The following is a 25,571-nucleotide window of genomic DNA, read 5'->3' as shown; positions in this document are numbered from 1 at the left end:
CTGTCCTACAGGATCGCTGTGAGCCTGAACTGACTTACCGAAGTCGATCACCAGGCCTTTCTCCCACAGCAGCACTGGGTGGATTCAAAGCGCCAAACTCTGACAATAGCCAAGGATAAACCACTGGCACCACGCAAGGACGACATGAGAGCAGGGATGCATTTTCCAAATTTCTTTCAGATCATTTTTAAACCTGTCTTACAAACTAAAACTAAAGGTAAAAGCACTTAGCACAACACACAAAAAAATGATCACTCCCAAGAATACAGTCCTAAAGGGCTGGTCATGAATATTTCAAATCTGCCAATTCCTACTGGTCAACAACATCAAATGGCAAGCTTAAGGCTTTTCAGAGTTTCTTGATTTTGGAACAGCGGTTTTCAGTTTCTAGTTCTATTATCCACATTTGTCTAACAGCCTAACTAACTAGTTGCTCGGTATATCTGGGATTTACGAAGCCTTTTAATTATCTCATGACACATACTGTTTTAACATTTAGATTCCTCCCAAACAAGTCAGCCTGGATTGCAAAAGTACAGTAATTATTAGAGAAGCAATGAACCGCAAGTTAACCAAATGTCTAAAAACAAAGTGAAAAGGAAAAAAAAAAAAACTCACCAGTGAAATACATATCCTTAGTTATTTTTGACTTGAACCTTTCCTTACAAGTTCAGGACAGTTATGTAAAATTGCTCTTATTAAACCCAAAACTAAAGCTTTCTAAACATGAAGTCACACTTATGTTCATATTTATATCCATGGACATAAATGCATATTCTTGTTAAGAAAATTAATTGCTGACCAACTGCTAATTCCAGTAAATATACAAAAATGTTATATTTGTTTTTATAAACCTATTTTTACTATAAGTGAAATTTAAATGGACTACAGTACATTTTTTTTTACAGTACATATTAATTGACTATAAAGCAAAATAACTTAGATGAAAATATAGGAGTAAATTTTCATGACCCTGGAGTAGGCAAAAACCCTCTTAGATATGACACCAAAAAGGTGTCATCAACAAGAGAAAAATAAAGTAGAGAACATCAAAAAAGTGAAAAGAAAACCCACAAAATGGGAACAAATTTCCAAAAATCATATTGCTGAAAAGGGACCTGCATCTAAAATAATCCAATTAAAATATGGGCAGAGGATCTGAATATCAAAACCAAAAACTGGTTGCCGTCAAGTCGATTCCGACTCATAGCGACCCTATAGGACAGAGTAGAACTGCCCCACAGAGTTTCCAAGGAGCGCCTGGTGGACTCGAACTGCCAACCTTTGGGTTAGCGGGCGTAGCACTTAACCACTATGCCACCAGGGTTTCCAGAGGATCTGAATACACTTCTTCAAAGAAGGTAGATAAATAGCCAATAAGCACATGAAAAGATGCTCAGCATCATCAGTCATCAGCAAAACGCAAATCAAAACAATGAGAGACCACATCCCGCCCACTATGATGGCTATAATCAAAAAGATGGAAATAACAAGTAGTGGGAAGGATGTGGAGAAACCGGAACTCTCATACACTGCTGGTGAAAACATAAAATGATAACAACCGATTAGGGAAAAAACACATTCTGCACGTTCCCGAAAATGTTACACAGAGCTACCACAAAACCCAGTCATTTCACTCTTAGGTACATACATATGCAAGAGAAATAAAAACATTATGTTCATATAAAAACCTGTACACAAATGTTCAGAATAACATAATTCATAACAGCAAAAAAGTGAAGACATTTCACGTCCATCAACTGATGAATGACAAACAAAATGTGTTACATCCATACAACAGAATGTAATTCAGCAAAAAATATAAATTAAGTACAGGCAGTCCCCACGTTACTTACGTACAACCCATGATAATAAACCAGCTTCCATAAAGTCTGTCATATTAAAATTCTAGGTACATACGATGGTTCGTAATAACAAAGAGGTACTACTTTGTGACCCACATCCAAAATGTTATTATTTTTTTATTACGTTAAAGATGTTTTAGTGTATCTGAAAGTGTTTCTTTAATGTTTTTTATGCATAGAAAGGTACACTCTTTACTATATACTAAGATAAACATTTGACTGAGGTTAGATACGAACCATACAAATTCGACTTACATACAAATTCGACTTAAAGACAGACTTAGAAATGGAACTCATTCATAATTCGAGGACTGACCTACTGAAAAAAGCCAGACATAAAAGGCCACATATTGTCTGATTCCATTTATATAAAATGTCCAAAACAGGCAAATTCATAGAGACAGAAAGTAGATTAGTTGTCACCAGCAGCTGGGTCAGTAACTGCTAACGGGTATGGAGTTCCTATTCGGAGAATGAAAAAGTTCTGGGCCTTTACAGCGGTGACAGCTGCAAAACTTTGTGAAAATACTAAACACCACTGAACTGTACACCTGAACGAGATGAATTTTATGGCATATGAATTATACCTCATAAAGTTGTTATTAAAAAATAATAAAATTAGTTCAAAATCAATCTTAGCTGGTAGTTTTATCTCGCTGTGCAGATGCAGTACACCTTCTTAGACAAATTTTAAGTTCTACTTTAAAAGTTGTAAAACTACCTACAGACACATATCTCTGACAAGGTAAACAACGTTAAGATTATAACATGAGATACTGCCAGTTATTACACAGACTCCAAAGTATTAGATTCTAATGCTTCACAAGGCTCAGAAAAAAGGCTCATCTTGGTAGCCTCAAAAAAAAAAAAAATGAGGGACCAACAAAGTATGTTACCCCTTTTTCTCTTACTTATTTCATTAAAATTCCACTGCCTGGTTTGGAGTGGGGTGAGAAGAGTCATCCTGCAGGACCGATCAGAGAGGCTAAGAAGGACAACACAAAACATGCTCTTAAGGAGCACTGGCCAGAAAGAGAATTTATGGAAGAGAAAGCATATATGATATACCATAAATATACATTAATATATGAATATTAATCATGGGTATCTCCAAATAATGGGATTTCAAACAAGTTTATTGTCGTTGGTTGCCACTGAGCTGGTTCTGACTCATGGTGACCCCATGTATGGCAGAGTGGAATGCCGTCCGGTCCTGGGCCATCTTCACGATCACTGTTATGTTTCAGTCCATTGTTGTGGTCACTGTATATTTTTAGTGCCTTCCAACCTAGTAACTAATCTTCCAGTACTATATCAGACAGTATTCTGTGTGATCCATAGGATTACACTGGCTAATTTTCAGAATTTTTGTTTTCTCACAACTAGACCAATAAGCCACATCATGATTAAATGGAAAAAAGAATGAAGCTCTCAAGGATTTCATTTTACTTGGATCCACAATCAACTCTCACGGAAGCAGCAGTCAAGAGATCAGACAACATATTAAATTGGGCAAATCTGCTGCAAAAGACCTCCTTAAACTATTAAAAAGCAAAGGTGTCATTTTAAGGACTTAGGTGTGCCTGACCCAAGCCACGGTATTTTGAATCGCCCCATATGCATGCCAAAGTTGGACAATGAAAACAGAAGACAGAAGTAGAACTGATGCCTTTGAATCATGGGAGTTGGTGAAGAATACTGAATATACCACAGACTGCCAGAAGAATGAACAAATCTGTCTTGGAAGAAATACAGCCAGAATGCTCCTTGGAAGCAAGGATGACAAGACTTTGTCTCACGTACTTTGGACGTGTTATCAGGAGAGACTAGTCCCTGGAGAAGGACATCATGCTGGGTAAAGTAGAGGGTCAATGAAAAAGATGAAGACCCTTAACGAGATGGATTGACACAGTGGCTACAGCAGCGGGCTCAAGCATGGCAGTGACCATGGGGATGGCGCAGGACCAGGCAACGTTTTGTTCTGTTGTACCCAGGGTCATTCTGTTATACACAGGGAGCACTGAGAACCAGGAACCGACTCAAAGGCACCTAACAACAACAACGACGACTTTCAGAAGCAGATCATCAAGCTTTCTTCCTAGTCTTCTTATACTTTTTCGATTGTTTTTATTTGGTATAAAACTATATCATCAATTAAAATGTCTGACAAAATAAACTTATGAAACTGAAAAAAAAAAAAGAATTTATGGAAGATTTAAAAAGTGAAATTACAAAGGAAAATATTCAGCTAAAGGAAGAGACCCAAAAACTTGAAACTGAGTTATAAGAGGCCACCAGAGACTTCTAGACTAATATTCCTGAAGGATAAAACGCACATCCATAGAGAGTCCTGATAATGGCAGCCAGTGTTTAAATATCTCCTACTCAATGCAAGTGAGTTTGCAAGTTCCTTACGAACAATAAAAGTCAAACGCTCGTGAGCGGCCACCTAAAATACATCTATTGGCCCCATCCAGTCTGGAGCAAAGGAGAATAAAAAAAAAAAAAAAAGAAAGGAAAAGATAAGTCCAAAGGACTAACGAACGGGCCACATGAACCACAGCCTCCACCAGCCTGAGCCCAGAAGAACTAGAAGGTGCCTAGCTAACACGCCCAACCGCTCTGACAGGGATCACAGTAGAGGGTCCGGGAAAGAGCTGGAGAAAAATGTAGAATAAAATTCAAATTCACAAAAAAAAGACCAGACTTACTGGTCCAACAAGAGACTGGAGGAACCACCGAGACTATGTCCTCCAGACATCCTGCTAACTCAGAACTGAAGCCACTCCTGAAATCTACCTTTGGCCAAAGATTAGACAGGTCTGTAAAACAGTAACACACGTGAGGAACGTGCTTCTTACTTCAGTCAAGTATATGAGACCAAATGGGCAACATCTGCCCAAGAGAAACAGGCAACATTTGCCCAAGAGAAATGGCAAAAAGGCAGGAGGAGGCAGGAAGCCAGGGGAGATGGACATGGGGAGCCAAGTTGGAAAGGGGAAGAGTGCTGACACACTGCAGTGATTGCAACCAATGTCACAAAACAAACTGTGTATAAGTTTTTGAATGAGAAACAAATCTGCACTGTAAACTTTCACCTAAAGTACAGCAGCATTAAAAAAAAAAAAAAAAGATAAGCACTTAATCACCTTTGAAAAAGAAGCTACCCAAAATGCATTAAGATGGAAATATCATGTGCACATGAAGGATGAAGAAATGGAAATGAAGGCTAGGCCGGTTCCACTAAGTCCAGATTCATGTAGAAGTTCCTACGACAAAGATCAACGCTACTGAAACTCCTAATAGATTGCCTGAAGATGAGGCAAGCTGTAACTGTGAGCATTTGTAAGTCCTGAAACAGAGATGAAAAGGTAGACTGCGGGGAATATAATCAGCAGTCCCAGAGTGCTCTCATCACATCTGTGGAAATTGGAGTTGCTGACAAAATTCTGAAAAAGAATATCCTCTTTCTACAAATCAAAACCACCAAAGAGTTACTGTTTCTCTATACATAAACACACTTGAAAAGTTTCTGGTATTTTCAGGCATATCTAAGAGGACAGTACTTCTGAGTAAAATGGGAAGAAATGAAAGAACTGTAAACAATTTAAAAACGACATAGTTAACATTTCACTTTCAATTCACATTTCACATTCAGGGACGACTACAGGTAGAGAAGTTGATATGGTCAAGTGTTTCCTAAACCTCAAATGGCATATTTTAAGGAATTCAGTAATTGTATTAAAATTATGGCTTCATAGCTCAAATCACAAATGTTTGACAAAAATGAAAATCCCTCTCTTCAAAAATGAAAAAAAAAAATTAACCATCCCACTTCTTCTGTGCCTCTAGTTCTAGGCACAGAATTCATAAAGCTTGTTTTTGTAAACTAAACTTGGCCTAATTCAGAATGAGTTTAATTTGGAGTCTAGGTATTACTGAATATGAAACTGATTGAAAACTGTGTTTTACAAAGCTTGTACTTACTTTAGAAGTTTTCCAAAAGTAATCATGACAGTATACAGAGCACATCCACACCAAAATGGTTAATGTACTATGAAACCTTACTGGTATAGGTCTTGCACTAAAGCTTTTTAGCAAAGCTATGAATATCTAACTTTCGTAACTGAGTATCTGCAGAACTATAATATTACTATATTATAAAGGCAAAGTTTTAAAATATATAGTACTCTTTTTTTTTTTAACGAGCAGGGGGGCTGTTATTACTAGAATGATAAAAACATCTGCAATCAGTTATCAAAATTGGAATCAAGACTTACCTGGGAAAAGCTCCATAAAGGAACATAAATCATGAGAAGAAACAAGCAAATCATAGATTTTAAACGTATGCCAATTCTACAGACATTAGCCTTACTAGTGGGTTTTTAATGCCTTAGTACTATTTCTAGTCTTATATCTGTATAATGAGCTACAGCTTAGGCGGAAGCATAAGAACAATGATTAAAAGCCACTGCACCCAAAGAATGGGGAAAAAACCAATTTGACTCAACTTGAAGAATGTAATCAGTGTCACTGAACTGTACATGTAAAAACTTTTGGACTGGTGTATATTCTCAACAACAACAATAATAAAATAAATTAAAAAAAACTAAGAACTCAATTAAAAACAAAAAAATTGTAGGGTGACTGTATGTCCAAGTTTGACCAGGAGAACCCGAACTTATGCCTGTTGTCCTGTAGGAACTATTAATAGCTTTCCCATTCATTCTTAAATATGTCCTCTTTAGACCATAATGGCAAGTGAGTGAATACACGACAGTACATTGTTTGGTAGAACAAGGTACATTAGTGTATTATGCAGTATGCCACTTTTTTGTTAAGAAAGGGAAAACAAAAATTAATATATGTCTGTGTATATATTACACACACACAAGAGGTGAGTGAGAACAGGGAGAGAGCACTTAGAGATGGAAGCACGACTTTAGTGCTCTCTGAATATAGTTTTAATTTTAAATTATGTAAATACCTAACATATTTTAAAAGCTTAAAAAAGAAAAAAGCAAACCTTAACAATGAACACAAACAAAAAGAAACTTCATATCAAATAGATAAAATAACAGGAAAAAAAAGTGCACTTTCAAGTAACTTTTGATTACAGTTCTCTGACTAGTTATCTTTAGTAAGATACACTATAGGCGAAAAGGGCACTGAAAAAAATCAGTTGCACACAATACATTTACTGTAAATAATAATACCCGTATTATAATTTTTTAATCCATTTTATTGTAGGAAATCCCAATGATGTTAACTTTAAATTGTAATTTTAAATACCAGTATAAACTGACGATTTTTTTAAAACAAGTTTCCTAGCTCTGACCACTGAAAAGGGCCTAAAAGTAAAGACAATCCAGCAGCAATACACACTTTGGAAACTGAGTATACGTAGCGCTCCAATATTTACTTAACACCAAAGTCTTGGTTTACAAACACCATTTTTCTACCAAAAGAAACTAGAGCTCCTTGGAGAAATGGGAAAATACAATAACCAAGAAAGAAATGACGAGTAGTACCTGTACTTGAGTATAAGAAGGGCTTGAAGAAATGGGGGGTCTAGTCAAAAGGACCCAACAGCTCCAAGGGAGAAAAGACCTGGTGATCTGCTCCCATTAGGATTACAGCCTACCAAACCCTATGGGGCAGTTATACCCTGTCCTACAGGGTCACTACGAATCAAAATGAACTGCACAGCACACAACAGCCAAAAAGGAAGAAGCCCTGGTGGTGCAGTGGTTAAGTGCCTGCTAACCAAGGTCAGCAGTTTGAACTTATCAGCCGCTCGGCAGGAGAATGATGCAGCAGTCTGCTTCCCTAAGGATTTACAGCCTTGAACCCCTTCAGGAGCGAGGAAGAATGAAAAAAACTAAAGACACATGGGAAAGATTAGTCCAAAGGACTAATGGACCACATCTACCAAGGCCTCCACCAGACTGAGACCAGTACAACTAGATGGTGCCTGGCTACCACCACTGACTGCTCTGACTGAGATCACAATAGAGGATCCCAGACAGAGCTGGAAAAAAAAGTACAACAAAGTTCTAACTCAAAAAGAAAAACTAGACTTGCTGGCCTGACAGAAACTGGAGAAACCTTAAGAGTGTGGCCCCTGGACACCCTTTCAGCTTCGTGATGAGCCCACTCCTGAGGTTCACCCTTCAGCCAGAGACTGAACAGACCCATGGAACAAAACAAGACTAAAGGGGCATACCAGCCCTGGGGCAAGGACTGGAAGGTAGGAGGGAACCAGAAACCTGGTAATAGGGAACCCAGGGTTGAGAAGGGAGAGTGCTGACATGCCATGGCGTTGTTAACCAATGTCACACAATAATGTGTGTACTAACTGTCTGATGAGAAACTAGTTTGTTCTGTAAACCTTCATCTGAAGTTCAATAAAAATTTAAAAGAAGGTTTACAGCCTTGAGAACCCTATGGCGCTATGAGTTGGAATCAATTAGATGGCAACAGGCTAGTAAAAAAAGGAAAAGTAGCCCTGGTGGCGCAATGGTTCAAACCCACCAGCCGCTCAGCAGGAGAAAAGACCTGGTGATTTGCTTACATAAAGATTACAGCCTAGGAAACCCTATGGGACAGTTCTACTCTGTCTGTAGGGTTGTTTTAAGTCAGAACTCACTCCACAGCAATGAGTTTGGGTTGTTTGTTTGTTTGTTTTTAATTAATCTTTAAGGGAGCAGCCTGCTATGTCTTCCTCCCTCGGAACAGTTGGTGGGTTCCAGCCATCCACCTTTCAGTTAGCAGCTGAGTGCTTAATCACTACACCCCAGGGCTCCTCAGCAACATGTAACAACAGTCAAAAAGGATATGGAAGCCAGCTTCAAGAGGGGCTCAAGCTGGCAACATTTGGGACAACCTAAACACCAAAAATAATAATGACTATTAAGACATTTTGGTGAGGAGTGAGCTTCCTGGCTCAAATAGACACATGTAACTATGGGGGCAACTCCTGCCTGGAGGTGCGATGAGAAGAGGGGGACAGGAGGTGGTTCAATGAACAGGGGGAATACACGGTGGAGGGGAGGAATGCGCTGTCTCATTAGGAGGAGAGCAGCCAGGAGTACAGAGCAAGGTGTGTATAACTTTTTGTATGAGACACTGACTTGATTTGTGAACTTTCACTTAAAGCACAATAAATTAAAAAAAATAATAATGATTGTAATTGGCCAACTTACTGAAAAAATTAAAACCCACTGAGACCATAGGAATATTCAAGAAAGTGAGAGAAAACAAAACTAGTGACCTGTACTCAAAAATAATGTTAAATCATGAAAGAAAGAAAAAAAAAAAAAAAAAAGGCCAAGGAACTGGTCCAGATTAAGGAAGACTAAAGAGATCTGACAATTAAACGCAGTGTCTGATTCTAGATTGAATCCTGAATCATAGAGAAAAAACAAAAATTCTATAGAGGATGTTATGGGAACAACTGAAGAAATCTGAATTTAAACTTTATATTAAATATTATATTATATATACAATATATTATATACTGTACATTAGATATTATAATATCTAATATAATATACAATATATCTAATATATTAGATATATTACATATATTATAATATATAATATACACTCTATATTAGACATTATATTAGATAATTGGATATTATAATATATAATATCCAATACATCTAATATATTATCTTATCTTATATATACTGTATATTAGATATTATATTAGATATATTATAACATCTATTATAATATACAATATATCTAATATTATATTGATATAATATATTATATATTATAATATATAATATACACTGTATATTAGACATTATATTAGATAATTGGATATTATAATATATAATATCCAATACATCTAATATAATATCTAATATACAGTTTAAATTCAGATTTCTTCAGTTGTTCCCATAACATCCTCTACAGAATTTTTGTTTTTTCTCTATGATTCAGGATTCAATCTAGAATCAGATATTATATTAATGTTAAATGTCCAGAATGTTAATACTATGGATATTTAAAGAATAATCTTTTTCTTAAAGGAAAAGATGTATAATGTCTGTAAATGTTTCAGAAAAAAACAAAATCTATACAGGTGTTCAATGTATTATTCTTTCAACTTTTCTGGATGTTTGAAATTTTTCTTAACATATAAAGTTGGAAAAAAATTACCAGAATATCCCACATACAAAGAAGTGGTACATATACACTTACCACAGTTTTTTAGAAAAGGGAAGTTACTCCTCAAAAGTACCCTATTAAGTGGGACAGTAAAGAGAGTACAGAACAGGTGCTTATGGCAGCAAACTCAACCTAAGCACAGTTTTGCATTTACCATCCCACTCAAGAACCTGCTCAAAACAGGTACGGCATAGTGCCAGGTACTGTGTGGAACATAAAGTAACAGAAGACACAGTCACACACACCCCAGGTTAACTGGGGAGACCAGTTATATTAAATAAAAAAGTCACTGAAGACTTCACTAACAGGATGAAACTTGGCTGGATTTTGAATAATGGAGAGGATATGAACAATCTGAAAGGGAAAACGCAATCCAGGCAAAGAGGTCATAAGCAAAGGACATAGGGCAGAAATACAGAAGGTCTGAAACACAGATCCCTGGAGAATCACGAGGAAGAATGAGTGGCACAGTGGTTAAAGCGCTCGGCTGTTAACCAAAAGGTCAAGGGTTCAAACCCACCAGCCCCTCCACAGGAGACAGATATGCTAGTCTGCTTCAGTAAAGATTTACAGCCTTGGAAACCCTATGGTGCGGTTCTACCAAACCCTCTGCCATCAAGTCAATTTGGACTCATAGCAACCCTATGCAAAGTTCTACTCTGTCCTACAGGGTCGCCATGGATCGGAATGGACTTGACGGCAGTGGGTTTGGTTTTTGTTTTTGGTAGTCATGAGGAGAATATTCGTAGAAAATCAATTCATTCCTCAATTTTTATGGCTGTGTTCTAGGAAAACAAAAATATATAGCACTGCAGTATTTGCCTTCAAAGAGCTCTCAAAGCGGTAGAGCCAAAATACATTATAATAAAAAAAAAATTGCTTTAACAACAGAGAAAGAATTAACTTAGCAGAAGAATGAGACTGTAAGTTTTCAACAAAGATTATTTCAGTCAATCAGTATTTAGTCAGTATTTACCAAAAAAAAAGGTCAGTATTTACTGACTGCCTATTATGTATTAAGGAGCCCTGATGGTGCAGTGGTTAAAGCAATCAAATGCTAATGGACAGGTCAGCAGTTCGCATGCGGCAGTCTGCTTCCATAGAGATTTACAGCCTCGGAAACCCTATGGGGTCGCTGTGAGTTGGAACTGACTCATAAGTATTAGGCACTTTCACCTTTGAGGTAAGTATTATAATTAACATTTTTATACATAAGGAAACTGAAGTTCAGAGTTTAATTAACTGACCTAATATAAAAAAGCTGGTTGGTGGTACACCTGACATTCAAACCTAGGTCTGTCTGCTACTGAAACCCATGCTCTAGCTCAGGGGATTTATAAGCACTCAAATTACAAATTTAAGGTACAACACAAACTTTATGAAGTCAGTCATTCTACCAGAAAATTATTTAAATATCCAAAGGCCAGAGAAGATGAGCATAATATGGGTCAGTTTTCTGTCATACTGAAGAGCCTCTGTATGTACTACACTAGTCTAAATGGTTACCAATGAGAAAGTGAGTTACAGTAGAAAAAATCTGAACCTAAATCACTGCCAAACAAAAAGTACTTTTAAGTATTAAAACTATAGCCAGGTGACTTACTAGAACCCTGAAACGCTGTCACACAACATACTACAGCAACAGAGAAACTTAACAGCATTCCAGAAGAACTAACATCTACTACCAGCAAAAGTTTCAACACAAATGAAACCTTCAAGTTGCATAGAAAACTAGGACAATCTGGAATCCTTGTTTAAACAGCAATTTACTAGTTTACAACATTAACCATACTTTGATAATGAAGATTTCTAATGTAAAGTTTCTGACTAATTAATACTACTTTTCCTAAAAATCACTTACATAATTCCTAGTTTTTGGTTAAGCAACCTCAAAAATGTATTCGTAAGTGAAAAATTTTCACTAACATCTCTAATAGCTATCATAATCATAAAGCTTTACTGTACCCTCGCTCACTTTCTTATTCTGAAGTAAAGAATAGTTCAAACTTTGCAATAATCCCAATAACATTTTTTCCCAAGGTAATGTGAAAACTGTATGGGCTTACTACCTGACAAAGAGTTCTGAATATGTACTTTAAATGGTTAATAAAAATACAGTAAAACCCGCAAAAGGTGGCATCTGTGTAAGGCAGAAACATATCAGAGAAGGAAAACTCAAATATCTTCCATTAAAATGGGCAATAAAAAAGCGGTAAAACTGTCCAAGGTGGAAAACTTGCAAGACTCAGAAAAACAAGGCAGTCCATCGAGTTCTGGCTCTCACAGGTTTCACTGTATAATTAAAGCCCCAGATCAGGATAAAATCGTGATGGCACACCGGTCTTTTAAATATTTTCCATCAACCAAAGAATACAAGTTAGGCCCTAAGTTTCATAAACAGGGATTTTTTTTTTTTTCCCTAAAGTGCTGTGATGGAAGGCCAACTTCCTACCAAAATTCTTACCACAAGTATAGGAAGTATAACAAAATTCTTCCTATCTTTGAAAAAGGTAAAAATCAAGAAAATAAACTAAACATGGAACTTCAAGTCTCAACACAAACTCAAATTAAAAAATACAAAAGTACCTTATAGTAACGAAAAAGGGGTGTCAAATGCAATTACTAAGAGTAGGAAAAAAAAATCGCCACCAAGGGAACAATTAACTTGTTTTCTTTCAACTAACAGTTATCTAAAAAGTTTCATAGTTTGAATTAAAGAGACCTACCACTGCATCATCAAGTTCCAGGCAAAAAATGTTCCAGGATGTACTTAAAAGTCACACTGAGCTCCCAGTGTTATTCCTTTTTTTTTCAACTTTATTGAGATATAATTCACTCATTTAAAAGTGTACAGCTTAATGGTTTTTATTCTATTTACAGACACGAGAAACCATCACCATGTCACTATGTTAACAAAGGCTTTTCGTTCATACGCCAACGTCTTCCAAATTTACTGAAAAGTTAATGTTATCTGTGTAGAAATTACTTCAAAACATGCTTAAGAGGCTTTCCACAGGTAACCTGTGCTTTTCTGATTTGATTTACACAGGTCAATTACGGAATTACCTCTCGATCCCCTTCCTCCTCCTTTCTCTGAAAGACCACTAACCACAACGATTACAAGGAAGTATCAACATCTATTTTATTTTCCTTTAAAAAAGAATGCTTTCTAAAAATCCTAAACATCAATTTGCCAGTAGGCAACTTAAAATTGGATGTATGTAGAGTTATTAACGGGACACTTGCAGAAGCGTGGCCTATAGCAAACCAAATAGGAATCCAACTATTCCAAAGGAACAGGGCTTTCCCTGCCGAGCTGTGCACTTACCCTGGTTACAAATACTTATTTCCAGTGACGACAATGTCAAGAACAAACATGCTTTTAAATAAATCTGTTTTACACATTTCGCGTTAGCTTCCCGTGAACGCTTCAACCAACCACTCCACTCAACACTCCGGCCACAGGCCATTCAACTCTCGACTCACTCCGTTCCACCCAAGCCCCAAGCCTCAATTTAAACACGTTTCTCTCCACAAACTAAACGTCTTATCCGTCGCCTGCCCTGCCTACGTCTTCTCGTCGCCACCAGTCCCCAGTCAGGGCCTAATTCTACTCTGCCCTCCTTCCCTAGTCTCCTTCGAGCCCCCATCCTCCTCCCCTAATGCCTGGCCCTGCCTCAACGAGCCCTCCCGCAGGACAGTCTTCCCGGCTCCTCCAACCCGTTCCCAGGCGTCCCTCCAAGCCCCCCAAAGCACGCAACGACCGAGCTTGAAAATGGCGGAGTGCCGCCGCTTGCTGCAGGCGAGCGGTCTCATGCGGCCGCCGCACTCACCGTTTGGCCTGGGCAGGGCTCCTAACGGCGAGCGAAGTGTTCGGCTTCACTCTGTCGGGAATGTCTCGCCTATCTGGCCTCCTCCCTCCACCCCTCTCAAGCCCCCTCTGCCAAAGAAACAGCAGCCATCTTCCTCCCTGAGCCACCGAGCTCACGACCTTGCGTCATCACGAACCGGCGTACGGTAGTACGTCACGCGCGCCTGAGCCACAGGCCTCCTTAGGGCTCGATCTGCGCATGTCCATAGGTGAGGGGCGGCTTCGCCCGAACCCCGCGCGAATTCGCTGAGTACCTTCTTTGTTCCCTCTGCGAGCTGGAGGGCACCACTTCCTGGAGGTGGAGTGAAACGGGGGAGTTTCGCGGTACTGGGTTTTCTGTCGAAGATTTTCTTCGGGTTAGGAGCTAACGCTGATGCTCTCAACAACACCCGTTTTCCAAAATTTGAATTAGAAATTCGTTCTGGGTTGTTCGGTGGTTACAGCAGGCTTTGTAGCCGAGCCCCGCAAGAGTCGTGGGGTGGCGGGGGGCGGCGGGGGGCGCGCAGCCGCACCAAGTGTACTTACTACAAGATTTTGAGTATTTGAAAGCAGCTAACAGGGTCAGGAAGCCCTGGTGGCGTAGTGGTTAAGAGCTCAGGGCTGCTAACCAAAAGACTGGCAGTTCAAATCCACTAGGTGCTCCTTGGAAACCTTTCCGGGCAGTTCTTCTCTCTCCTCTAGGGTCGCTAGGAGTTGAAACCGACTCCATGGCAATGGGTTTGGTTTGGTTTGGTTTTTTAAGTGTCAAGCAGAAAGGGAGGGTTCTTATGTTCAAGAGACCAAGTTATAAAAACAGCCCCATGGTACAACCACTTTGGAAAAGTGTTCCACAGTTTCTACTGAGAAACCGTTTTAATCCTTCTGGAATCCAGATTTCTGAGGTCCATGGAGTTGGGGTGACCCACCGAGGCCATTTTACCTGTTGTAAAGAAAAAAACTCTGAGCTCTGTTAACGTAAACTCAAAAGGGATTTATTGAAGCCAAGATACTCATTCGAATGGGGATTGTGAAAACCTCAGAGTCTGAAGGTCACTAATCCAAAGGGAGAGGTACAAATCATCGTTGGTTATACACTGCCATATGAGGAACTACAGACACAATATTCTGATCGGTTTACAGTGACTGAAGTCATTCACACAAAGCAAAGTGTGATTTTTAACATTTGTTACATTAATACACATGGAATACATTAATTGGACAGAAGACATTATTACATATGTTTGTAATTGTGGAGGGTGTCTCACAACTCAAAAAATAGTGACATGACAATAGCATGACAGCCACTGTAGGAATAGGTTGTTAAACATTATCTAGCCCCAAACATAAAATGTCCTGGTGAGATTTAAGACAGTTTGATAAGGTTTGGTTACAGATTTAAAGTCTTAGACTACCACAAGGCTTTGCTAATAGCGTTGGTTTCTAAGCAACAGGGTTTGAATCTGTGTGAAAGGTAAGAGCCTTAACATTACTTAAGCCATTTTATTTTAGGTCAGACACCTCTTGATTTTATATCATATCATTCCCTCCTCTTGATCAGGGATTTTGAAGAACATCCTTTGATCACACCTAAAGGCAAACTCTCTTCTGCACGGGTTCATCGATATGCTGCTCCCAGGTGGCAGTTCAATCCTCGTTGTTTTCTCATGTTAAGCCTATTTTCCCCATAGTCGAAGACCAGCGGTACCTTGGTTGCTGACCAGCTCCAGTAAGTCTACCATGCCATGGCTGAGCAGCTAGCTTCAGTGATCTTAGTATATGGAGTGGATAGAGTATGGCCACATTGGAGGAGCAACTTGGCCTGTTTTCAAAGGGCTAATCTGTCATAAAGCTCTAGTTTTGAGTCCTTAATGCATTATTGACATACTTAATTCTCTGAGCATGTGATAAAGCAGGGTTATCAGTTCCTATGGTAGATGCATATTTTGAGACACATTTTATAATTCCAAATAATAAGAACTATTATTATTAATATAATTAACTCAGGTTGCAACAGAGATTGTAACCAAGAACCTGTACTATTAGGTAGCCAACTGAAGATAACTAAAAAGGATGGAAAAGGCATAGAGGGTACAAGAATGTAACCAAACAGCTCTTTGATAAATCTTACCAATATCCTGTTCAACTTCTCAAGTGGTGTTAATCCAAGAGACACAGAAAGTGTTAGCAATGTCACAAACCCATCCTTGCTGGGATAGGAGGAAATCCAGGGATAGTCTATAGTCCATGATCATTTTGCTAAGAATTCTAAAGATTTTTGTTGTGTGGCCATTCCATGGGCCACATCATTAGCAATTTGGGCCCTGTGGCTGACAAGCTGCAAATGGACTGCTCTAACTGCATGGTCCCAAACTAGGGTATAGTGGCATGCAGAAATGATCATCCACAACCTGGGTGATCAGCTATAGGGTTTCCCTGCAGCACTAACTCCCTTTTAGAAACTGAAAGGATTTTAATGTCACTTGTCCATTGAATGCTATCAGCATGAGTGTAGATACTTAAAGGAACATCCAAAACCAAAATAGTGACCCTATAGGACAGGGTGGAACTGCCCGATAGGGTTTCCAAGGCTGTAAATCTTTACAGAAACAGACAGCCACATCTTTCTCCCACCAACCTTTGAGTTAGCAGCCAAGTGCTTTAAACATTGCACCACCAGGGCTTCTCTTAAAAGAACAACCGGAGTTCTTAAAATATATTGGCCTAGCATATTCCAACCATGTAGATGTGGCAAAGCCCAAGTATAGGGTGAATCACTGGACTCTTTCCTGGAATAAGCTGATCCTCCACATAAAAAGACATATCTAGATGGGGCACACAACATACCTACCCCGGATTGAATATTAGGTAGTGGGATGGGCTGATTGGCCTTTTCGAGCTAATTAGCAGTTAATGAGTCACTACAAATGAATAATTCTCCAAATTCTAGGGCATCCCGGAGTCGGGCACAAGTGGGAGATTTGATTATTTTGAGAACAGTTATCTTCTAGTTGAATAATATTAAGCATCATTAATAAGAAGCTCACAAGGTGCAGAAAGAGAACATTCTGACCAGCCATGAGTGAGGTTGAAACAAGGAGCAGGTGGGTAAGTGGATAATTCTGGAGGTAGCCATAATTTGACATGAATAGCCCATTTAAACAGGTTTTTTAAAAAATCAATAGTAAAATTAGGTGTGCACTTATAATCTCGTATTGGTACAGCAAAAGGATCAGTATTATCTTTTGTAGACCTAGGGGAAGATTGACATATCCACTATTCGGTTAAATTGCTAGCAATGGCTGATTGAGTTAATTTGATAAAAAGCATTTTCTTGCCAAGCAATAGAAAAAGGAAACAATAAAGGTATCAAAACAATAGTAGAAATCATTATTAAAATGAATACACAAAAGAATAATACCACCAACACTCAACAACTATGATCACGCCTATTATCACTAAACTAAGTCCAGAATCTTCTAAAAGTTGCATAGATAGTAGCTCAAATGGAAAATACAAGTCTGGTCCAGGATCTTGAGAAAGCAAGTCGTCTACTCAGATGTCATCTGTATCTTGTCCCAGGATCATTTAAACTTTGAGTCCTTCAGTGTATTCAACATTCCATTCAGGGACAGGGGCCTTCTTCAACTGGAACAGGTAACTCCAGGCTTTGACACTCTGCAATTCTGCAGTACGTGGATTAGTGAGCAAAACTAAATAAGGTCCCATTGAAATTCGAGGAAGTCTTTTAGCTGGTGTCTTTTCCAATAAACAATCTTCAGGGGAAAGGGGTAGAATAGCAGATCTTTCAGTATCTTTACTCTCTGAGTCTTCCTTTGGAAAGGAATGTTTGTTAGCATAATGAATTAAAGACTGACAGTGCTTTAAAATAAATTTGCTTGTATTAAATTTGAGTGAGCAATAGCTACTTAACATGGCAAATCCATAGTTCAGCTTATTAGAATTTCATATGGAGTTAAATTATGGGGGCCAAAGGGAGTGGCCCTCAAGTTCATTAAGACTAATGGGAAGGCCTGCTGCCAAGTCAATCCCATGGAAGAGGTAAGCTTTGACAGCTGAGTTCTTGTGATACCATTAGTTCTCTCTACAAGCCCACAGAACTGGGGGTGATAAGGGCAATGAAGTCTCTGAAAAATGGGAAACATGCTACATATGACAGTGATTACTAGTCCACTGAAGTGGGTCCCTCTGCAACTGCAGAGGATAGCTGGAACTCCCCACAGGGGAATAATATTTTCTAATAAATTTTTGGCCACAAAAGGTGCTGTGGCCTTATGGCAAGAGAAAACTTCAACCCAATGTGAATATCTACAAATTAAAACCAAAACAAGTTTATAAACATTAAAAAAAATTAGAAGGGGTTAACTAGATGAAATCCATCTTTCATTTCAGTATCGGTTTAGTTGGCAAAGGATACTTTCAAGGTGAAGGTCAGTAAGGTCTGCCAGGGTTGAATTCAGAGCAAACAGGACATTGTCATGCTACTTGATCTACAGCTTTCTAAAAACGCCTCTGTTTTTTTTAGTGCTGCTATAACTGAAATACCACAAGTGGATGGCTTTAACAAAGAGAAATTTATTCTCTCACAGTTTAGAAATCTAGAAGTCCAAATTCATGGTGCCAGCTCCAGGGGAAGGCTTTCTCTCTCCTTTGGCTCTGGAAGAAGATCCTTGTCATCTTTTTCTCTGGTCTAGGAGCTTCTCAGCACAGGGACCTCAGGTCCAAAGGATACGTTCCCCTCTTGGCTCTGCATTCTTGGTGGTAGGAGGTCTCCCTGTCTCTCTGCTCACTTTTTTCTTTAGTATCTCAAAAGAGATTGGCTTAAGACAAAACCTAATCTTGTAGATTGAGTCCAGCCTCATTAACATCGCAGAGGGAGGATTTACAACACATAAGAAAGTCACATCAGATGACAAAATGGTGAACAGTCACACAATACTGGCAATCATGGTCTAGCCAAGTCAACACATTTTGGGGGGACACAATTAAATCCATAACAGTACCCAAAAGTATTTCGGCAAAATATCTATGGTTTTCTCTCTTCCCAAATATTCCTTCAGATGGAAGGAAGTTGCCAGAGGTATATGCAGGACTTTGGGAATCACAGGTTTGACACCTGGCCCTTCCCATAATGAAGAGTTTTTGTTAAATTTACAGCCTTCCCTTTTCCATTGCCCCACCTCAGGTTTAGGAGCATTTGTTCGGGGGCAAGCCAAATCATGCCAGCCTGTGGGGTTCTGTCTAGGGTCTTCACTCACCAGAACTTTGGACATGCCTGAGAGTTTGCCGTGACAAAGGTGACATTGGCCATGGACTGTTAGAGTTCGGCAGTTTCAAAGGGCATAATTCTTTCCCTCCTCTTCATTCTGGTCGTGGCAGGAGCTGTCATAAGGGGAAATGAAATGTCGAGAGGCAGCTCGTTGGCAGCTATGTCGGGAAAGACATTTCCCCTGACTTTGAGGAAACTTTTTCAGTTGGTGGGCCTGAATTTTGACTACGACTATCTCAGAAGGGAGCAAGAGAGCCTCCAGGAGGTCAGCCACCACGGGGTCATTTTTAATCTATGCTCCAGAGGATGTTAGGAACGCACTTTGTTTCCAAAGCACCCTAAACTCATGAACCACTGAAAAAGCATACCTTGGATCTGTGTAAATGGTTACTGACTGTCCAGAGGCTATCAATTTAACTTGCTCAGCTGATGTGACACCTGGTAAAGGGTTGCTTTCCAGAATCTCGGTAGCTGTGGTAACTCCGTATCCACCTTGATAAAGAGATCTAGAAGAATTTGATATTAAATAAGACCTATCAACAAAAAGAATTAGATCAGGGTTAAATAGGGGAGTCTCCTGCAAGTCCTGTCTGGGGATAAGTAGCTGATCTGTTAAATCAAGGCAATCATGAGGAACAGAGTCAACATCACTAGGTGAAGGCAACGAAGTGGCTGGGTCTAAAGAATTGACAATATGCAACTAGATATTGGATGTAGCCAAAAGAAGGACTTCGTAAGAGGTTATTCTGCTAGTGGATAAATGTTGGATGAGTATAGAATTTAAAATAGCAGGCACAGCATGTGGAACATACACAAGCAAGAAATTTCCAAGCATGGTGTCAGTCGTGGCCTCAACTAATCGAGCCATGGCAGCTACTGCCCTGAGGCCTGGTGGGGGAGGGGAAACTCTCTGGCCACAGAATTTAGTTGCAAGCAGGTCACCGTTGACACCCATGAGCTTGTGTGAGGAATCCCAAGGCGTTGCCAGCCATTTAAAGAAGATACAGAGAAAAGTCTAGGTTATAATTACGGAACCTCAAATCTAGGGTAGTGAGAAGAGACTTCTTGAGTTTAAAGAAAGCTTGAACACACTTCTCAGGTGAAAGATATGAGTAAGGGGCAGACTGTTTTGAAAACTGGTATAACAGCTGAGCCATCAGCAAAAAATTAGGGAAAGATGTTCAGCAGTAGCCACAGAGCCCCCAAAATCCCCTGAATTGCTTCTTTTTCCTGGGGGTAGGAAAGGCTACAATGGCATTCTTTCTTTTGGGATACATAGAAACCCCTTGTGCAGAGATGTTGTTATTGTTAGGTGCCATCTACTTGGTTCCAAATCATAGTGACTCTACGTACAACAGAATGAAAAACTGCCCAGTCCTTCCCCATCCTCACAATCATTTCTGTGCTTGTGCTCATTGTTGCAGCCACTGTGTCAATCCATCTCATTAAGGGTCTTTCTATTGTCACTGACCCTCTACTTTACCAAGCATGATGCCCTTCTCCAGGGACTTGTCCCTCCTGATAACATATCCAAAGTACATGAGACGAAGTCTCACCATACTCCCTTATAAGGAGCATTCTAGCTATACTTCTTAAAAGGCAGATTTGTTCATTCTTCTGGCGGTCCATGGTATATTCAATACTTTTTGCCAACACTATAATTCAAAGGCATCAATTCTTCTTTGGTTTTCCTTATTCGTTGTCCAGCTTTTGCATACATATGAGGTGTTTGAAAATACCAGGTCTTGGGTCTGGTGCACCTTAATCCTCAAAGTGACATCTTTGCTTTTTAACAGTTTAAAGATGTATTTTGCAGCAGATTTGCCAATGTAATATGTCATTTGATTTCTTGACTGCTCCTTCCGTGGGCATTGATTGTTGATCCAAGTAAAATGAAATTCTTGACAAGGTCAGTCTTTTCTCCATTTATCATGATGTTATTTATTGGTCCAGTTGTAAGGATTTTTGTTTTCTTTTTTGTAGAGGTGTAATCCATACTGATGGCTGTAGTCTTTGATCTGCAGTAAGTGCTTCAAGTTCTCTTCACTTTCAACATGCAAAGGTGTGACATTTGCGTATTGCATGTTGTTAATGAGCCTTCCTGAAATCCTGATGCCATGTTCTTCTTCATATAGTCCAGCATCTCAGATTATATGTTCAGCATACACACTGAATAAGTATGGTGAAAGGATACAACCTAATGCACACCTTTCCTGGTTTTAAATCACACAGTATCCCTTGTTCTGTTCAAACGAGTGCCTCATAGTCTATGTACAGGTTCCTCATGAGCACAATTAAGTGCTCTGGAATTCCCATTTGTTGCAATGTTATCCATAATTTATTATGATCCACACAGTCAAATGCTTTTGCACAGTCAACAAAACACAGGTTAACAACTTTCTGGTATTCTCTGCTTTCATCCAAGATCCATCTCACATCAGCGATGATATCCCTCAATCTATGTCTTCTTCTGAATCTGGCTCAAATTTCTGCTAGTTCCCTGTCTATGTACTGCTAAAACTATCTTTGAATCACCTTCAGCAAAATTTTATTTGTGATATTATTAATATTGATATTATTTCCACATTCTGTTGGGCCACCTTTCTTTAGAAAGGGCACAAACATGGATCTCTTCTGGTTGGTCGGCCAGGTAGCTCTCTTCCAAATTTCTCGGCATAGATGAGTGAAAACTTCCAGCGTTGCATCTGTTTGTTGAAACATCTCAACTGGTATTCTGTCAATTCCTGGAGCCTTGTTTTTTGCCAATGCAGCTTGGACTTCTTCCTTCAGTACCATTGGTTCTTGATCATACGCTACATCTTGAAATAGTTAAACATCGACCAATTCTTTTTGGTACAGTTACTCTGTGCATTCTTTCCATCTTCTTTTGATGCTTCCTATGTTGTTCAGTGTTTTGCCCACAGAATTCTTTGATATGGCAACTCGAGGCTTGAATTTTTTCTTCAGGTCTTTCAGCTTGAGAAATGCAGAGCATGTGCAGAGATAATGTGCCTTAAATATTTAACTGCTGGTAAAGCTAGCTGTAATTTTTCTTTGGACGCTTTGTGCCCTCTAGCAGGTATATGCTTTAACAGTAAAGCATTTTCCTCTATGAAGGTTTGCAATGAATTTGAGCAGACAACGAGATCATCTACATACTGTAATAATGTGGATCCCTTGATGAACTGCAGAGGCTGTAAATTAGCATGCAAAATCTGGGGAAAGTAGTTGAGAGATTCAATAAATCTCTGTGGCATGACACTCCAGGTATATTGTAGATTATCCCAGGTGAATGTGATCAGATACTGTCTGTCCAGATGCACTGGAATACTAAAAAAAACACTGCACAAATCTACCACTGAAAAATGAGTTGCATCTGGAGGTACATTAGACAAAAACAAATGTGGATTGGGCACCATGGAAAATCTTGGAATGGCAATACAGTTAAGTGCCCTCAAATCTTGCACAAACATCCAACCCCTGCCATTGGGCATTTTTACTGGAAAAACCGGGATGGAGTATTGCATGGACTAGTGGCCACAAAGTCTGGAATTATGGGAGCCAATCTCTCTGGCATCCCATTTTAAATGGTATTGAGGGGGCTTAAGTAAAGATTTAGAGGCATAAGTGCCTGAAAATGGCATAAGACCTCCCCTGAGTCTAAATATTTGGGAAGTAAAGAGTTATCAGGCAAATCTAAGATAATTTCTCCTTGATCAATAACTTTGATGTGACAATTTCATTTAAATAAAAAGTCTCTGCCTAACGAATTAACTGGAGTAACTAAACTGAGTAAAAAGAGTGAATATCTTCTATAGGCTCCAAAGAAATAGAAACAGGTTAGGCGTGTACTAAAGTCTGTTCACGACTTGAAACGCCCATTGCTTTAGAGATATTTGCATTTCAAGGGAGAGGCTTTTGCAAACTTGCAGGGTTAGTAATGGAAAGATTAACCTCTATGTCAATCAAGAATTTGCATGGTTCTCCACTAATTTGGAGGGTTGTTTCTCATTGTGGATTGAGAGCTACTACTGGAAAAGCCTCTAATATATCCCTGGAGCCCTTTCATTCAGGCTTGGGTGGTGCAGATGGTAAAAGCTTGTTCTTCCATTTAAGGCAATCCTTCTAGAAATGTCCTGGATTTTTGCAATAATAGCAAATGTCAGGGACTCATGACTGGGGAACCTTGAGTCTATTTCTAAACCGAGGTTTGAATCTATCATTACAGCATGGAGATTGTAATTGTTGTAACTGTAATGCCTTCAATTTATTCTACGCCTTTAACTTTTTGCTCCTATTCCTTAGAGTTTGGCCTAATTTATAAGCTAAGGTAGTTAATTCTGAAGTTTCACTATTTTCCTGATTCAGTTGATGATGTTTAACTAAGTTGGCCAGTTTGGGGTCGAGCCCTCTAATAAAAATGGAATTAAAAGCAATTCTGGCTCCAGCGTCTTCTAAAGTTATCCCTGATGTTCCATAAAAAGTTTAGTTAAATGATCTCTATAATTGTAGACATTTTCATCTTTGTCCTCCTTGAAAGTTAGAACCTCGGCCCAATTTGTCTTGAGGGGAAAAAATCTTTGAGAAACATTCAACTAGATTGAACACAATAGCTTTAGTCTGAGTTAGCAATTCTACACCTCGGACATTAGATAGATAATGATCTCTCAGGTTTTTTCCATTTGCCTTCTTCCATCCACCTTTGTGCATCCCCAGGTCCCAATAGCATGTGTAATACATTACATAAATCTGCCAGTCCAGGTTCTTAAGTTTCTGGTAAAATTTTGAACTCCTGACAAAACTTTTAAGGATCTTCATGAGGGTCAGGGAATTCTTTAACAATGGTTTAAAGTTCCACTTTTGTTCAGGGGGCAAAAGCAACCTCAGGATGTCTGCCCCTTGCCTTTGGATATTTTATTTTGAAAGGCATTTCACTTGCTGGTTTAGTCTCTCCTGGACCTACTAGTTTGGTTTCTTTCGAGGATTCCCTAGATAACAAGGAAGGTCACACAAAGTGTTGTCAGGAAAAGAAGGTAGAGATGGCTACAAAGAACCAGCCTCTGGAGGAGCAGCAAGGGGAGGAGAAGATACCATGCTGCATTGCAATTCCTTAATTTGCTTTGCTTACCTGGACACCGTGTCCTGTACTGAGGCAAATTTATTTTCATTTTGTCTCTTGGAAGCTTCCAAAAACCAATTAAAATAGGCTTCTCACTGGTTCTGGTTACTTCAGGAGCCTTTAGCCAGTAGTTTAATGCACAAAAGGTTAACTTGGTGAACTCAAAACTCCTCCAAACTGGCCACAATTTCTCGAGATTTCCTCCCTTGTAAATTCATGCCATGATTCATGATATTGAACTGTACTGGTGCCATCATTCTTAAGCATATAACAAGTGGGGGTCCTGGAGGGGGGTCCACTATGATATGTTGAGGTGGCACTTCCCATCTTACCAAGGACTGATATGTGCTGTCAACCAAAGATGCTCTTAGCCTAATCACTCTTAGAAAACCAAAAGAAAAAGATGTACAGTCAGTTTAGAGAAATAGGAATGCCAGGGTTGGGTTGGAAGCTATGTTTTAGGGTAAATCGTTATTATATAAACACTGTTTGACCCTCATTTCTGTGGTAATGCTAATAAGATTCACTATAAAAGTCTTTAGAGGATTTCTCATCTCCAGAACATTTTTGACTTCTTAGTCAAAATGTTACTCTGATTTGCAAATCATATATTAAATAAACTTCAATATTTTCTATTACTGGTTTAATATGATTTTTGTTTTAACACTATTAAAGCTGAGGGCTTCAAGCACTTACAGATGAAGATTAAAAACCACAGTCTTCAGTATGGATTACACCTCAACAAAAAGACAACAAAAATCCTCACAACTGGACCCATAAGCAACATCATGTTGAACAGAGAAAAGACTGAAGTAGTCAAGGATTTCATTTTGCCTGGATCCACAATCAACACCCATGGAAGCAGAAGTCAAGAAAGCAAAAGACACGTTGCACTGGACAAATCTGCTGCAAAAGACCTCTTCAAAGTGTTGGAAAGCAAAAATGTCACCTTGAAGACTAAGGTGCTCCTGATCCAAGTCATGGTGTTTTCAATCGCCTCATATGCATGTGAAGCTGGACAATAAATAAGGAAGGCCAAAGAAGAATTGATGCCTTTGAACTGTGGCGTTGGTGAAAAATATTAAATATGCCATAGACTGCCAAAGAATGAACAAATCTGTCCTGGAAGAAGTACGACCATAATGCTCCTTAGAAGCAAGGATGGTGTCTTAGTCATCCAGTACTGCTATATCAGAAATACCACAAGTGGATGGCTTTAACAAAGAGAAATTAATTTTCTTACGGTCTAGTAGGCCAGAAGTCCAA

At 39.1% G+C, this 25,571-nt stretch overlaps 1 protein-coding gene across 6 annotated transcripts in view; it reads right to left on the bottom strand.

Annotated features, from left to right (window-relative positions):
* The window catches only part of WDR33 (WD repeat domain 33), a 124,865-nt gene extending 110,818 nt beyond the window's left edge, over positions 1-14,047 (bottom strand). For 3 of the 6 annotated variants that reach the window (XM_023556085.2, XM_003416707.4, XM_064287335.1), the window contains exon 1: positions 13,883-14,047. The gene's annotated coding sequence lies outside the window, so the exon portion shown is untranslated. The remainder of the gene's footprint in view (positions 1-13,882) is intronic. The other 3 variants (XM_023556086.2, XM_010596408.3, XM_064287337.1) reach the window with 2 other exon arrangements.
* Positions 14,048-25,571: the final 11,524 nt, after the last annotated feature.

Source organism: Loxodonta africana, chromosome 6 (genome assembly GCF_030014295.1).
Source record: "Loxodonta africana isolate mLoxAfr1 chromosome 6, mLoxAfr1.hap2, whole genome shotgun sequence".
NCBI classification, from domain to species: domain Eukaryota; kingdom Metazoa; phylum Chordata; class Mammalia; order Proboscidea; family Elephantidae; genus Loxodonta; species Loxodonta africana.
The sequence above is the reverse complement of the archived record's forward strand: the minus strand, read 5'-3'. Positions and strand labels throughout refer to the sequence as shown.